The sequence below is a fragment of the Argiope bruennichi genome, chromosome 4, assembly GCF_947563725.1.
Source record: "Argiope bruennichi chromosome 4, qqArgBrue1.1, whole genome shotgun sequence".
Taxonomy (NCBI): Eukaryota; Metazoa; Arthropoda; class Arachnida; order Araneae; family Araneidae; genus Argiope; species Argiope bruennichi.
In genome coordinates this window covers 12016500-12034822 of record NC_079154.1, presented here as the reverse complement: position 1 = coordinate 12034822, position 18323 = coordinate 12016500, and positions in this window count along the sequence as shown.

Sequence of the window (18323 nt, the reverse complement as noted above, 5' to 3'; positions counted from 1 at the left end):
ATAAAGCATAGATTCTGCAAGATTTTCATTAAATTCTTTGATTAGGTATCTATGAAATATTTAGATGTGAAATTCTTCAAAATAATGCAAAAGTCATTTCGGCCAGTATATTTCTTCAAACTCTGTAGTTGTAATGTGTTGTAAATGCTGATTAAAAAATCTCTTAATAATACATAATGACTTTTAGAAAAGCGAAGAGAGATAGAGCGAGAATGAAAGTGAGAAAAAAAAGAAATAGGGGAAAGTATTTGGTTTTACTGCGATAACGAAATGAAATTTAACTGTCCTACTGATAGAGCCTTTAGTGTTAATATTTATTACATTATAATTATATGTATATATATATATATATATATTATATATATATATATATATATATATATATATAATATCGCTAAAGTAATATATCGACCACGTAATATATCGCTAAAATTTAATGAACCCTATTGTATATAGAATTTGCCAATATGATTAGACCCAAATTGCTGAAATTTTTACTCATCTCTATTGTGCAGCCAGATTAAATTTTCATCTAACTGAGTTATATTAGCAAAATAAACTTTAATGTAGGTCATTAAAAGATATTTAATTTTCAGTTATTCAAATGAAAATTTAATAATATGGCTGGTTTTTAGAACTTTATTATCGAAGCAACAATGTAATTACCAATATTTGTTTGAAACCGATATATTAGTAACCTATAAAATTCGTGGACAATTTCAATAGACAGGATATTTAAAAAGTTTGATATTTTCGGTTAAATTAAACACATTTATTGCAAAAATTGGATTTCAGACAAACCGCATTCATTGAATACTTTTTTTTTTCTGATTTCTCCAACTTTCTTGTATATTCACTAAATGTAACTGTTCAGCACTTGAAAATTCTCACATTGGCTTTTGTACTTTTTTTCGTATGTTTTCTTCGTTGGTCATCATATTAACTATAACTCCATATAATTAATGATAACGATATAAAATTATAACTCCGCAGCAAAACTGCATATAATTAAAATTTCACAGATTATTTTATATAGACTTTAATACTAATCATTAAACAAAAGCACAATAAAATTAACGAATATTTAATAAAAATGGAAGGTTGAAATTCTTATTTTTATAACTATTATTCATTATTCAATTCTATTGCCAATTAAATGTTTTGTAATGTATAAAATAGAAGATATGAAAAAACATGAAAATGAGACAATTTTTTTTGTCAATATTATTTTTTGGAACTTGATAATTGGGTCATTTATTTTTAAGATCAAAATCTGAAGAATCGTTAAAAAAAACTATAAATAAAAGTTATGTGAATATTCAAGTTATTTTTAAAAAAATCTGTCAACTTAAAAAATGCACGACTAAATAAATAAAAAATAATCAAACAAATTTATTTAAAGCACAGGCAAAATGCTAACCATGAAATGTTGTCTAATTCTGAAGTATGCAAAAGTTATTATAAAAATCCAAATGTAAACGTGAATATTATTATAAAAAGTGACAGTTAACTTTAACGAAACGATGATGAATTACTGAAGGTCAGATATTTCTTTTTGAATTTTCTGTAATCATATTATATAATACATGCATATTCTTTGAGAAAATAGAATGGACAGATAAGCAAAAAGTTGAATATTTGTAGTCTATCAATGGAAATCAATTATAATTTTTGTATAAAATTAAAAATGCAGTTAACACAGAGAATCGACAAATAGCACTGAATACATAATACGTAATAAAAATGTTTAATTAAAAATAATAGCAATTATTAAAATCCAGACAGTGCTTAAAATCTGATTTTACTTTAGACTGAAAACTAATATGATAGATCTGAAATCCAAATATATTAAAAATTTTCATTTTTGGAACATGATATGAGAAAGTTTTCATTGCGTGGCAATTACACTATTTAATTAATTTCTTCACCATCTGAAATTTCATTAGGCTGCAGCCAAATTCTATCAACTATTAGCTTATATTTATCTATAGAACCTAAAATCTCATAAACGATATTCTTCTACAAAAGTCATCTCTTCGTGTCACAAACAAAAATATTACAAGATGGTAAGAATGCAGAGAAGTAAAAAGTTATTTTAAACATTAACTCCACATGAAAGATCTGAAATGAGCTGTGAGTACTCTAATAATAGTTTCGCAGATGATATCCCATTCTTCGTTAATGTTTCTTTCCTTTCTTTTTTTCTGCTTCATTAGGATTTTCTCTGTTTCCATTCACGAAACAACTCGGTTATATTATAAATAAGATATGCAAATCGACCTGAAACAATATATATCGCATGTACTTTAAAACAAAAAAATACGGATAGGAGAAATTTCGAAGGCAATATTGTGTTATTTATTGTCAGGCTTTAGGGTTGAGAAACACTTACGGTTTGTTACAGCTGGTATATCCTTTTCAAGATGCATTGCATTTTTTCATTTCAATAGAGATTTCTTTCTATTTTAGTTTTTCGGATAAAAAGAATGCAAGAAGAAAAGTATTGTAAATCGCCAAAAAAATCGAATTCGAGACGTAGATAAATCTTCACGTTTCAGGTCTTTCTTAGCCACCTCGCCCTCCCCCCCCCCCCAAAAAAAAAGCATTTTTGGAATTATATCCGTCTTGAATCAGATAATTCAATCATATGAAATTTTGCATTTAGTTTTTACTGCAATATTTTAGATTTGTCAGATTTTGATCAGTATACATTCTAATAAGTCTATTTTTCTGGCTTCCTAAGTATAAGTAATCACATTAAATATAAAATTTTGTACTAGTCAATGGAAAGGCCAGAGTGATACACAATCTAAGCATCTAAAGTGTAGAACTGTATTAAATTAGGAAACAAATACATTAAAGAGTTAATCATCTATTTGTCTGTAATTTGATTTGCATGAAAACATAACAATTTTTTTTCCTTTTGTGCTCAAGATATGCACTATTGCTCCTCTGGTCTTGCTCTGTCTCTTTAGAATTCTGGAAAAGCTATCGGTTTTCAGATCACTTTTTCTTGCTTTGTACTGCAGTTCCCCTGTAAAAATAGACGACTAAATCTATTTTCAGAAACATCTCTCGCATTTTATTCCTGGTCATTTGGAAATACCTAATGTAATTTCTTATAACCGATATTATTTGGATATTCCCAGCATCATTTTTCTTTTCGGGGGTCCCCTGGTTCATTTCCATTCTTATGCATTTAAGGCAAGAATGAACATGAAACATGCACTTTTCAAGGCAAACTTTCTTCGAAAAAAAGCGCTTTTTTAAACTTTTTAGTGAATTTTGATTTTTTTTTCTTTTCGAAATCGACCTTTTACCTCGTCCTTCATCATCAACTATTAAAGAGAGACTTTCAGATCCTTTTCTCTCAGATTTCCATGGATCTTTGTAATTATTTTAGATGACAGAAAAAAAGAAAAAAAAAAACGGTTAAGAGAATAAAAGGGGGACTCTTTCGGGCTATTCTCCAATCGAGATATTCTTGACTAAATGCTCAACTGAAACCCTGAGAAAAAAAATCGAATATAAAAGTACGTTGGTCCTTTTTATAACAAAGCTATTTTTAAAGTGATTCGGTAATTTTCTAAGATTATAAGAAGGTAAGTCAATTTTAAAGAAATGGGTGTTCAAAAATATATATTTGTTATCGAAGTGAATTGAGATGTTAGTTAGAAGGTGAAAGTGTATAAATTTATGGTGTCACAAAAATCCAATTGCTCAACAGTATTATTTGAAAATTCTAGAAACAAAGGGAGGAAGATTGAGCATTTAAAATTTTTTTATAGTGCAATTTCAATCGATTCGATATTGCGTTTCGTAATTTAAACTATATTTAGATGATAATCAAAATATCAGTACTGCAATATACTATATCAAAAATGCTGTTTAGTTTTCTAAATTCTCTTACGTGGTATAATATTCTCTTGAAAGTATTATGAATCCAGCACATGGACAGTATAAAGTATTGCTTTATTAAAAAATTGTGATAAATATTATGCAAAACAGTGCTAATACTAATCGGCCTTTGATGCAAGCTTGCATTACATTCTAATATATAATTTAAAAAAAAAAACAACATGTTTTTGTAAATTCTTAAGTTCGTAATTAACAACTTGAAATACTGCCTTCCTCATTTTTAGATTTTCCATTTAGAAAAATAAGGAAATTAATAATATGTTTGAAACAACCTTTTATACATTAAATAAATAATTTAATAATTTTGAATGTTTTGTTATGGAAAATCAATTACATACTTATTTTTTGCAGCGTTTACACAATTAAATGGATGCTTCATATTAATAAAATTAATTATTGATTTTAAATTTAAATCCTCATTTAAAGGGAAGATAGAAGAAATAAGAGACTTAAAAAATACCATACTATTTCTAGAAATACGCGCATACAATTATTTCAAATAAAAGAAATATTTGAAATAAAAGAAATGAAGGACTTAAAATGTAGCATAATATTTTTTACAAAACGCACATCCTTATTTCAATATAATTGTAGTAATATTAAAAGTATAATTAGTATTTTTTTACACTTAAAGGTAACTTGTCTTTGAACCATAACTTAAAATTCACCAACGCCTAACTTTCAAAATTGCTTAGAATAGTCTGACAGAGCAAAAAAAAAAAAAAACTTACTATTAAGTGTAAATCTTTAAGAGAAACAGGGTAATATATAAAATACAAGATATCACTTTCAGCTATTTTAAACGTTTCCCTTTCCACCCAATGGCAAATATACTTTATGTGTATTTCTACAAACATAATGTGCCCTTAAGTTGAGGGATATGAAAAGTAACAGTTAGTAGAAAAAAAATATTGAAGCTTAATTTACAATATCTTATGCTTGCAATTTGTACGCAATATCTTATGCTTGCAATTTATTCCGGAATTTTTTACACAAACGATAATTTTAAGCTAATAGAATAATTAATATATGAACATGTAGAACTCTAAATAATATGTTATAAATATTACGGAATTATATGATATTTTTAAATATTATATTATATATTATGAATATTATGAACATATAGATCTCGAAGTATAGTAAGACATTAATAACGACAATGAATCCAAGTGGAATGTTCGTTAAAATTGAAAGCAAAAAAAGAATGTGTTTTTTGGTGGATCTAAAGAATCGGTACATAATTCTTTCAATAAATCATTCAAACTCTGTATTACTAAATGATCTGAATATCACTTCCGGAATGTATTAGCCGAATTATGTTACTCTTCTTGTATTTTCTCTGAAAGATTTATTTTCTGGCTTATTTTTTCAGTCAAATAGATCCAGATCCTGCCGATAAGAATAACTGGAGTTCTGTTGCACTTTTTCAGGTATCCAGATCTATCAAATGTACGATATCAGATATTCAGATTCAGACGCTTGTGCATTCATAAGTAGCACTACATATGCAATGCAAAAGCCTGCAAGATACAATTTCCAGTTATCTTCCTTTTTCGAACTCTTACTCGGATAGAGACAAAAGGGAATTGCATCTTCGAATAAAGAAGTTCTGCATTTGAGAGAAAACTTTCGAATTTCAGTTCCTACAACAGTTGTTGTGGATTCTAGCAGCATTATATGAAAAGCAGCAAGAGAAAGGTAAGGAAAGAAATAAAGTATACAATCTAAAAAGGAAAATAGTATGAATGAGCGATGCTTACTTGATCAATTTGTAGTGTAGCTGCGTTAGCTTGGGACAATCGAGAGACAAAGACAAAAAACTATGTCTCCCGATCTTAGTAAAATTTATTGTTTTAAAAAACAATAAGTTTTTTACATCCTCCTTAAATCACAAGAAACGTTTTATTAATCTTGTGTTGTTTTGCCAAAATACTTAATATTCAATATTCAAGTTATATGATAATTAGTGATATCTTGATATTTGTTATAAAACTCAATATGGATATTTTTTTAAATTAATTTTATTTGAATAAAAATAAAAAAAAAACACTACGGATATTGAAGCGTTTGTGAGAGATATTGCAAAGTTTGAAGTGATTTCATTCATAATTTTTTTTCTTCTGTGCATCCCAATTTCTTGTATTGGAATTGAATTTATTGAATGCCAAGTTATTTTTGATTTCGTATTTAAAATAACTATTTTAATTTTTTTTTCTATCTTGCATTGAAAAACGTTACAATTTTTCTACCTGTTTATATTTGAAATAAAGGATTCTAGTAAACACTTTTAGTGTCAAGGCTTCGTTTATTCACAACTCAAATTTCGAGCGATTTCTCAGCTCTCTAAAAGAACAGCATTTCTTTATTTGTACGCGTCTAGCACTTAAAAAAAAAGATAAATAGGGGATGAGAAAATAAAGGAATCATTGATATCTAGTTCTGTATTTGAAATTCATCTTTTCACATAGGAGGCACATTCAATAAGTTGTAAAATACTTGTTATTGTTTCTAAAAGAAGTCATTGTGGATTGCAGCAAAATGTTTACAGAACCATCTTATTATGAAGTATGTACTTAATACTTAAATATGTTGACATTTTAAATGAATAATGTATCAAAGAACTATCTATTTAAAGGCAGCATTCTTATATCTATGATGAGACATCTATATTAGGAGATTTATTAATTTTTTTATCTCTCACATTTCCATATATTTTTTTTTCTTTTCAGATGGTTTTATCCTGTATGAATAATTAAAGACTTATCTATTTTTAATTAATACAGTGTGGAACGTCCATGTAGTAAATTGTGCATTGGATTTGAACTGCTGTATCAGACATTATATAGGACGAAAAACTGGTTTTATAGCTAAATTTTGCACAATATAAAAATTTCCAGGTTTATGAATACCTATAATTTTATACAGTATTTTAGTTCTAATAATGTAATCGATCGCCAATTTTTATAAATTTAAATACGCACATATAATACTTATCGGAATTTTTTTACATATATCATTTTATCAGTTTAGCGAAAAGCGAAATTTCAGCATATTGATTGTATTCATATTTATCAAAGTTATAAGCATAATCAGAAGAATTTTATATTAAGAATAAAAAAGTTATAGAAAATTGTATCTGAAATAATTTCGATTGATATATGTTGAAAAACGGTACGACTTTCTCTGAGTTATCACGTCAAACCAAGTGGAAATGAATCAGTTGGATTTACTTCATTTTTGAAAATAAATAAGCATTGCAATTATATTTAAGCATTAACGAAATTTCTCGTTAATGTTTAAATACGTGGAGTTTTTCTTCAACTCACCGAGTATTTATTTCACGATTTATCATACCTCTATTATTATATATTAAGGAATCAATATTTCGAATTTTGTCTTAAGCACTAGAAATTGCTTGTTTTAAAATTCGTGATTTTTATGTTTTCCAATGTATCATAATGTAGCTTTTAGTTTCTGAGAAAAAATCCATACAGCATAGGATTATCAATAATGCTTAACAGGAGCTTTAAAAGTTTGAAATTAACGCTAGAAGTTTTAAAGTTTTTTACTATAACAGAGTTCCAAGCCAATTTCTGAAGAAAATCCTGCTCTTAAAACAAACTTTAGCTTAGGGTTTGCTGAATAATGCTTAAGAGTTTCGCAAGTTGTTTGCATACGCTTCCTTTCTAGAGAATCATTTTTTTTAAAGTTAAGTAGTGAAACTTTTAAATAAGGAACTTCAGGATTGTATTTGTAACAAATTCTAAATTTAAAACTGAGAGAAAGGAGTTTAAATTTTTTTGATAAATTCTATATAACAGAGCGAATTTTGGCTTTAAGAACTGAAACCATTGTTTGCTTTTCTCCAAATGTTTTTTTTATTCAAATTGTATAGCGACATTATCTATTTGATGTAACAATTTTAAAAAAAAATCGTGTGTAAAATTGCTTATTAAATTATAAAGTTTTAATAAATGAATGGGATATTAACCCTACAGTATGTTTTAAAATGTTCAGCAAAAATCTTTTTAATTGCCTTTTTTTTCTTTTTATGAAAAATATTTTCTATTTTTTGAATTTAGCATTTATTAACATCGTACAGCAGATAAGAATATATATATATATTTAACATGATTCTCAATTTGTTTGTTTGTTGTTCGTTTGAACCTTATACTATTCCATACACCGTCACATAAATAATTTTGGCTCTCATATTTCCTTGCAATTAGTAATATTAACCACGTCATCAAAAACGTGTACGTTTCTTTGAAGTGGGAAACAACGAGGATAGAATGAGCATACGTTTTTCCACCATAATTTCGGATCATACCATTGAGCATAAATTATGTTTATAGCATCTAAAAGTTTAAACAACTACCTTTTCAGTGACATACAATTTATTTACCTACAGCTAATAATATAACATCTAATATATATCTTAATAAATTTTCAAATTTTTTTAAATACAATTTATAACAACGCCTTCTACAATTGAAATACAAGCTTAATTTATTGTTCAATCATATTTTTTGTTAATTCATTTTTATCTCTTAAAGTTGCCTGTATTTGACACGAAATTTCATATTTATCCCATAATCAAAAATATACTAACAAGTTCCAGAGCAGGAATTTCAAATAAACTTTAAATATTTACAAAAAAGAATGAGATAAAAAGTGTTTAACCGAAATATTCAATATAAATTAATGTTTTATAATTAAAATTATATTTGCGGGTTCCAAAACATCTTCAGGGGTTAAATATAAGAATTCAATATATATATATATATATATATATATATATATATATATATATATATATATATATATATATATATATATATATATATATATATATATTTATATATATATATATATATATATATATATATATATATATATATATATATATATATATATATATATATATATATATATATATATATATATATATATATAGAACAAATAAATGTAGGGAGAACCATGGATACAGAAGAATTATTTATTTATTTATTCATTCATTCATTTTAAAGGAATACTTTTTTTGAGTTCAACATATTTATTTCCCAAGTGCAATGTTCTCGAGAAATGTTCTCGATTAGAATTTCTATATTTCCAAGAGGAATTTCGAAGAACTGCGAGAGGAAATAAATACAAAATATACTAAAAAAATAATATCTCCTAGTGTTTCTATAGCAATTTCTGCTAAGACCTCATAGAATAATAAAGGGGATAAAATATTTTGGTCTACACTTTGATCGTCCGAATCCAAAATATGTTACAAATTTATAGTGTTAGCTTGTTAATTATATTTTGAAGTGACTATAACTATACATAAAGAAATCTGATGGATTTTTTTTCTAGTTAAATAATTTCATCAAATTTCACAGAACGATCTACAAACAACTTGATCAAGTCATATACCATATTATGTTATCTACACATTACTATTTCATTTTAGGCTGACCACAGTCGGATAAGCAAGCTTTAATTCAAAATTATATCTTTTAGTTTCAAGACATTTTTAGAAACCGATTTCGAGGTTGGATTTCTTGCCTATTGCAAATATTTTTTTCTTTCTGTTTACAGATTTGTAAACAATTTCGTTAAACATATATTTAATTACATTAATATTTTCTATTTTTATTATACAATCAATATATCTTTCAAAGCAAACTTTATCGTTATCATCAGTAATCAAATATGGTAAATGATATTCTCTCTTGTGACACGATTGGATGTGACTTAATGATGGACCAAGGATTGCATGCATGATAAATATTGAGAACATAAAAAATCAAATCGATTCTCTGATAGTTACTGTCATACATTAAAATAAATAAATATGCACAGATATGTTTGTAGTTTTTTAAAGAAAAGTATACATATTGACTTTTAATTACACAACAAGTCTATTAAATCTCATTTTTATATTATAATAATTCAAGGTAATTACAATATCATCTTAAAGTTGTGAATGAAATAGCTTGCACTTAATGACTATCTGGAGAAGAAGAAGCATCTATGAAAATTCTATTTCGTGTACTTTTGCTTTTACATGGGAGTCAATAGATGAAACACAAACTCTTTCTAATGTAAATCCTTAGGCGCTGAAATAGAAGATGAGTAATAATTAAGTAGCCTTTAGCAAATAACTCTATCTTTAAATTTCTCCAAATCTTTCGGTTCGTGACTCTTAGACTGGAGTCATCTTTAAGTCGTTATTTTTATATTTAACATTGCGAAATACACTGAATGAGTTTTAGGACCTTATTGCCAACATTTTTATGTATATTGACAATAATATGCAGCAATATTTCTAAAGATAATAAAAATAACTTGTAGATATATGATGCATTTCGAAGCTGAGACAAATGGAACATTTTTGACTGTGTAAAAGAGAAATTAAAATCAATTCGGGTTTTTTTCCGGTTTTTATCAGTTACCATATTCTTTTATACTAAGAAGGGAAAGTGTTGCAATAAACAAAAAATAAATAAATAAATAAATGAAAAAAAATCGAACATAGGATTTTGAAGAATGTTCACGTCTCAGATCTCCCTGTGTTCTAAATTCTTTTAGAATTAAGGCTGTTTCTCCGTAATACAATAACTAAAAAGTGTGTTAAACCGATCAAAATTTAATATTCCGTTTTTATACAAAATTCTCAGATGCCTATGAAATAATTACGATACGCAACGATAACTACAAAACTTAAATATGTAAATGAATAATATTTGATGCATCTTTACGGCATCTGAAGTTAATTTGAGGTAAACTAATTTTGTACTAAATCCATGAAGGGATTGTCTGCTTATCGATTTATACATTAGTATGTATATAAAAGCAATAGCTCAAAAACGCTAAGGCGAAGCATAAATGAGATTTAATACGAAAACGTAACAGTAAACTGTTGTTCTTAGGCACATTTTTATTAAAATAAATTTGCAATTCTTATTCTCATTTCTTCATTATACTAGAAGCCGAAAATATCCAAATGGGATTGTCTGAAAATAAAAATATGAGAACTCGTAGTATTCAAGTCTTGACCAAAGTCCATTCATTTTTGCTGGGAACAATGGAATAACGACTTCATAAGAGAGTTTCTTGAAGATCACTGCCGCCAGATTAAATATATTTAATATTGTTTTGAGATATAGTGAACTCAAATTTGGTAAATATTTTCTAATTGCCTTGATTCATATAAGGAATTTCAACAATTTTCATTACCTTATATTTTACAAAATTCTAGATCTGTTATTTGGTAAATTACTTTAAAAACGTTAATCACATTTTTTTTTGTTACAAATTACTTTTCATGTACTGAATTATTTAAGTATATTTTACATAATATTGAAATTTTTGCATGAGAAATATTATTTGTTGTTATCTTCATTTCTCACACTCTCATAATGTAGGTTCCTTCCTTTACTGTTAAGAATAACAGAAAGGATGACAATACTAAGAGTAACAGAATGGATATGCTTATTATGCAAATATATATATAGTTCTTTTTTTTATTACCGATAACAGCGTTTAAACAGCAAATTACTTTAATATAAATATAAAATATAAAAAGCAGGATAAAAATTTGAAAGAATTATATTTCAATAAACAATTATTTATATCTTCTCATTATTTCAGATATGTTTCATCGCTAATGACTTTCTTTGTTAATATGCCAAGATATTATTGAGAAAGAAACAATAAACAAGATTGAGAAAGAAACAAGTCATTTAATAAATGCTTTACGATATTTCTGTATTGATAATGTCAACAAATGTTTACTATGTAACTAAAAATCTCGTCAAGATGGTATTTTGTATTAATTTAAGTTATTAATATCCTGAGCTTATTTTAGATTCACAAAAAGTAAGATTACTTACAAAGCTTGAAAAGATAATGCTATTTCTCATTCGCTTTTGTTCTGGAACCATTTAAAAAATGAAGAGAAATAATTAGTCTTGGCTTAGAAAACTTATTCTTGGAAAGGGATTTATTAATTATTGGGAGCATATCAAAATTTAATGCTATTTGCACACAACACTGCTTCCCATTAGCGTCAAACTTGAGAGGTCCTAGATAGCATTTTGGATAAATTGTCTGGTAATTTTAAGTCATTGCTCCTCAATTTAAAATATTTGAGTTTTATGCATCAAATTATGTGGTAATACGGATGCCAGAAGAAAGTTGCTTACATTAAATAAAAATTTTGTTTGTTTAACACTGTTATAAATTACACAAATAAGCTCTAAAAATTAAGGGTACAATTTACTAAATGAAAAAACAGTTAACTGAAAAGATAGTAAATTGTGCAAGCAGTTTTTTTAATTTAATTGTTATATTGTTCTGAAAAACTAATTAAATGATATGCGAAAATGTAGAACAAATTCTCTACATGAAAACTGTAGAGAAATTGTCTTAGATTTAATAGATCAATGAATGAATTAAAGGTATGATTAGATAAAAATGTATGAATGTATGAAACGTACTTAATAGATAAATTGACATTCACCCAAATGCCCATAAAAATTGATAATGTAGAAACATTTGTATTTTGATTTTGATCTTTCTTTATGATATTAAAAATCTAAATTTATTTTCTTCTTGAAGATTGAATATTCCTGTACTCGGCTACTCAAACCCTCTCGAAGGCACACGGAAATTTCTCAATGACTGGATCGCAGCAACAGCAACACTGGTTGAGTCCTAAGGGCCATCACCGACTATGGAATAACACTTCCCTTGGGGTGTATGACCCGTTATAGATGAGAAGAAGCCCACCCCCATTTTTTCTGTACCTAACGGGATGGAGAGAATCAAACACCATACTCACCATGTTCCTTATACTCAATTGCGAAATGTCCCCCTGTAGGAGCTAGAAGATTTGAAATTGAATATCCAGTTTCTGTAATATATATATATATATATATATATATATATATATATATATATATATATATATATATATATATATATATATATATATATATATATATATATATATATATATTCTTTGTATATAATTTCAACACTGAATTTTGTCATACATTTGTATTAATAATCAACCAAAAAAAATCTGTAAGAAGAATGAATTTAAACTCCTCTAATGCTGAAAAATGTTTAGAGGTAGATTGATGATCATGCACATTCTTGATGAAGAAACTCATAATTTTGTCTCTTGATTTCGACTTTTTCATATGAAGTAAAACGCTCGGATTCCTCTTCTGCAATGAGGCTGAATATTCAATAATCACATGATGAAAAAGTACTCGTTTAATGTATTCTTAATTCGTATTCGTATTTTTAATAATATATTCTTAATTCTTAATATATATATATATATATATATATATATATATATATATATATATATATATATTAAGTTATAGTTACAATAGCAAAAATGTATTATTTTTTTTCTCTCTTTACTAGTTCATGCTCAACAGATTATTTGGAGTATTAAAGAAAAAAAAATGATGTACGGAACAGAGAATGATCAGACGTCAAACTATAAGAGAGAATACTTCTTCTTCTTTCCTTTCTTTGGATTGCTCTTGGCCGGTTGACTTGTTTACAAAATGTTTCCTAAAGTAGTTTTGTTAGGTTTTCGAAAACTATTGTTGAGGAAACTTTTGGGATGTTCGTCCGCTTGAAAAGCAATGATCAGATCTCACGATAAATTACAGTGGCTTGTCGTTTTAAAAGTCAGTCAAGCGTGAAATTTCTGGACAAAAGTGAGCGTTAAAACTTCGGCTTTGATTCATTTTATAGAACTTTGGATCGATATTTATCGGAGGATAGATGTTCCAGGGGGAAAACATCACGTAAATATGAAACAAACGATTACGGGGCGACGGCATCTTTTATTACCCAAACATTTCACTTTGGTAGATAAAAGTTTTAGGTAAAGTTATATGATATGAATCGGAGATTAAATTTTTACTTTGATATTAGTGAAAAAAATATCAAAGTTTTAAGATTTTGATGTTGATATAGTTTAGAAGCTCTTTAGTTTGTAAGAATTTATAACAAGATCTCAAAACTAAGTTATCTAAAGCTTGTATTAAGGCATGTTGAATGAATCGTATGCTATGAAATGAGTGAGTTGGTGATTATATGAAAAATAATTTGAATTAATTTTTCATTCAGTTCAGAAATATTGTTTCAAATCTCCCTTTTTGAAGCGAAACTAAAAGGAATTTTTTTGAGATGTATTTCCCAAATTATTTCATTTACTTTATCTACATATTATGTGATTGTCAACTCATTATAATTAATTAAAATGGTCTAAAAGGTACATGATAACAAAATCGTTATTTATATTTTTAATCAACATTTTATTATGAGAGTTTTTCTCTTATACGTCTACATTTTGATAAAAGCTTTCCTTGGAGATATTTGAAAATACTGAAATACATATGATTTTATCTAGAAAAAAAATACCTTTTATTAATGATACTGTGATTGAAATTAAATATTTTTAATTATTATAATATGAAGTCGTAAACTCTTAGATGGCTATCGAAAACATGTACTGGAATACATCCAGTACTAATAAATACAAAAACCTATAATAAAATAACAGTTGATTTTCCTCAAAAAATTGTTTGTTGTAAAGGAATATTCATGGTACAAAATATCAACATTTTTTTAATGTTTTCAGCATTTGAAGCAAGGGTTATAAATAAAGTTTTGCATAAAAAAATTAGCTCAATCTAATAGTGGCTGCCACAAATGTATTATTTTTCTGATCATGGATGAACGTATAAGTTAAACATTCCCTTGCCTAAGGATATGACACTATAATAGTTAAATGAAAAAATTCAATATAAATAGTTAATTATATATATATATATATATATATATATATATATATATATATATATATATATATATATATATATATATATATATATATATATATATATATATACATATATATATATATATATATATATATATATATATATATATATATATATATATATATATATATATACATATACATATATATATATATATATATATATATATATATATATATATATATATATATATATATATATATATATATATATATATATATATATATATATATATGTATATATATATATATATATATATATATATATATATATCGTGTGCCCAAAGACAGAGAAGATTCTTTCGAATTTTAAACTTGCTTTATTCCATTCCGGGAGGCATAATTTATGCACAAGCGGAAGCGACGGGACACATCACACCGAACGATACAAGAGTGAAATGAAGAAAAGCTAATGAAAGATTTATCGCCATGATTATATACTAGGATATTATTAGATTATTTGATAGGGATTTCGTAACCGTGTCGATTTTGATAAAGGAATTATAAGGATCTTTTATAATAATAAAATAATGTATTAGCTCGATGAATTTTGATCCTTTCACTCGGAGTATGGGAACTGGCAGATCTCAACAATTGTACAGAGCTTCTGTTGCATTAATTAAATATAAAAAGTGGAATAGAATCAGGAAATAAAAGAATATTTTAGAATGTAGTTAATATGGCTATATTAAGCTAAAAATTAGAAATTTAATTAAGTTGAAATTAGATTATAAATTACCATTATATATATATATAATTACATTTCATCCTCCAATTTGTTAAGAAATATTAAAACATATCCTTTCCAACCTTCTTGAAACATTTTCGAAATAAAATTATCTTCCCCATATATCATAAAATTCGAAGACTTCAAAACTAAAAGTACAATTCAAATAAACTTGATATTCCTTCCATCTTCTCCTATTTCATTTTCTTCTGCCATCAAGAGAAGAAATTCAATTCCAGAAATGTACTTCTATTGAAAAGACTGAAACTCAAGCATTCCCTTGCCCGAGGTCCTTGAATGGTTCTCGATGACAATTGTTTCATTCGCCCTTTCTTTCCCGTTCCATAGACGGCCATCAAAGAGGGTTTTACCGCTCCTTTTCTCTCGGAGTACTATGGATCTTTGTAATTATCGCCAAGGAGCAGGAAAGGGGATACCAGATGGTCAAGCAGATAAAAAGGGGCATTTCAAGTTGAACTTCCAATTGATACATTGAAGAAGCAAAGTCCAAATGAGTCTTTAAGATAAGAATCAAATGTCAGAGCACGTTCGACTCTTTTCCAAATCAAGATTTGTTCTTTTTTGGAAAAGGGATTCTAGGAAGGTGATTCCATATTTAAGGATGGTATTTGATGAGCACTGCTGATGGATTGAATTTGTTAAAATGGGCTCAGGCGATTTTCCTTTCGAATTTAGTATATCATGGCATATGGTAAATTTTATAAAATGCTAGTATTATTGCAGATTATAAAAATATTGAAATGCCATGAAAAAAAGGAAACATTATGTATTTTAAATGTATTTCAAAATATGATATTAGATTTGCTAAATAGCGTGATGATGATTGTCTATTTGTTTTTTGAATGAATTTATTCTTAATATGTGAAAGAAAAAATCAAAATAAATTCTACATTGAGGATGATGTTCCCCATCCCGAATTTTTTTATAAGGAATAATGATGATTAATAAATTGAATATGAATATAAACATTATAATTGTTTACTGAAATCATGTAATTTTTATTTATTCAAAGGCATATATTGTCTAGCACAATCATTTATTCTTTTCAAAAAACTAACAAAATAATTGTGTAAACGAGAGAAAAGTGTTAACAGCGACAAAATATTTTCAATGACTAAAATCTCTCTTAAAAATCTCCTGAGACAAACAAAAAGGCTGTAAACGAAGGAAAATGTTAAACACGGAAAAGTGAAATTAAGAAAATACTGCATTTTACCTACCTTTATACTTAGATACTAAATTACTTGGATACCTCAGAATAATTTTTAATTGTATCTTTATTTTACAAGCATTGTTGCACAATGAATAAAAAACAGAAAATGAAAAGGAATAAATAATTGATTAAAATCTGCATCGATGAATTGGAATATAATTTTCTGGAATCAACAAATATATGTTCATAGACAAAAAATACCGAATTATATGTAAAGATATATAAACAAATTAAGCAAGCTTTCAATTTAAAATTAAAAAAAAATATTAAATAGTTCATACATTTTTATTTATCAGATGTTGATATTTGCAAATAGGATGATTTAGAAATTTTTCTTTGAAAATTATTATTTTAAGTTTGGAAGAAGGTTCCTAATTAAGCATACTCTGCGTTTCTGAGTTGATTTTGCATGTAATTAGTGTTAAATCTTTTATTCGCATTCTTAAATATATAACTACAATATTTGGCAAAAACTATTTTTTTAAAAATAAGTCATGCTATAAATTATAAGAACGATTCTTGATATTTCTGAATTTTGGGAGAAAAAAAAAGTATTTTTGAAGTAAAATTTCTGTAGAATTAAAAAAAATGGAAACTCTAATCTAAGATAAGACATATAGGGTGAAAACAATATAATTTTGACGAAACGCTCCGAAAATAAATTATCTTGTCATAAATAAAGTAAATTCAATACTTCGCTGCATATAGTTGTTTATATAATGTATTTGAGCATCATTTAAGTGGATATTTTTCTCTTAATTATAAAAATATAGCGATATAGTTTTTCCAATTTATTTTAATTCAAAACTGTATTCAACTTATTTCTCGACATATTTCATGTTTGAAGGAATGAATTTTGTAATCATTTTTTCCTTACTTACAGATGTTCAAATGTTTTAAAATAGTATATATTTGCTTATTCAGGGTTTTATTTCTTTATATTTTCCAAACTTAATGATAACTTAATCTATAAGTTTAATTAAATTTTATTCCATAAGGTCGGCATCAAATAATAGGGAGTATTTTTTCGAGATTTCATTATTTATAATATATTATAATTGGATTTACAGTAGTCAATAATTTAGATAAATAAAAAAAAACATTTTCTAATAAATTAAGAAAAGTATGCTTTCAAAATTATTATCTTTATATGGTTTACCTTTATCTTTTCATTTGTATTATGGATTATCATACCACAGCAATTTGATAGAACCTAACAAATGTGTTCAATAGGATTACTTGCCAAAATGTAACTAATGTGAGATATACTACATATATTTAATCATTCTTTTTATTATATCTTTGCTAATAGGATATTTTTTCACATAATTAAAGAAAATAACAAAATACGCTTTGGTAAACCAGAGTAGTAATATTGCTTTCAAAATATCGCTGTCGTCTCAGCACACTTTGTAAAAGGCATGCCATATATATATATATATATATATATATATATATATATATATATATATATATATATATATATATATATATATATATATATATATATATATACAAAAGTATTAGAATCAAGTTAATAGGAAAAACAAAAATTCAAAAAAATTAAACCAAAAAAA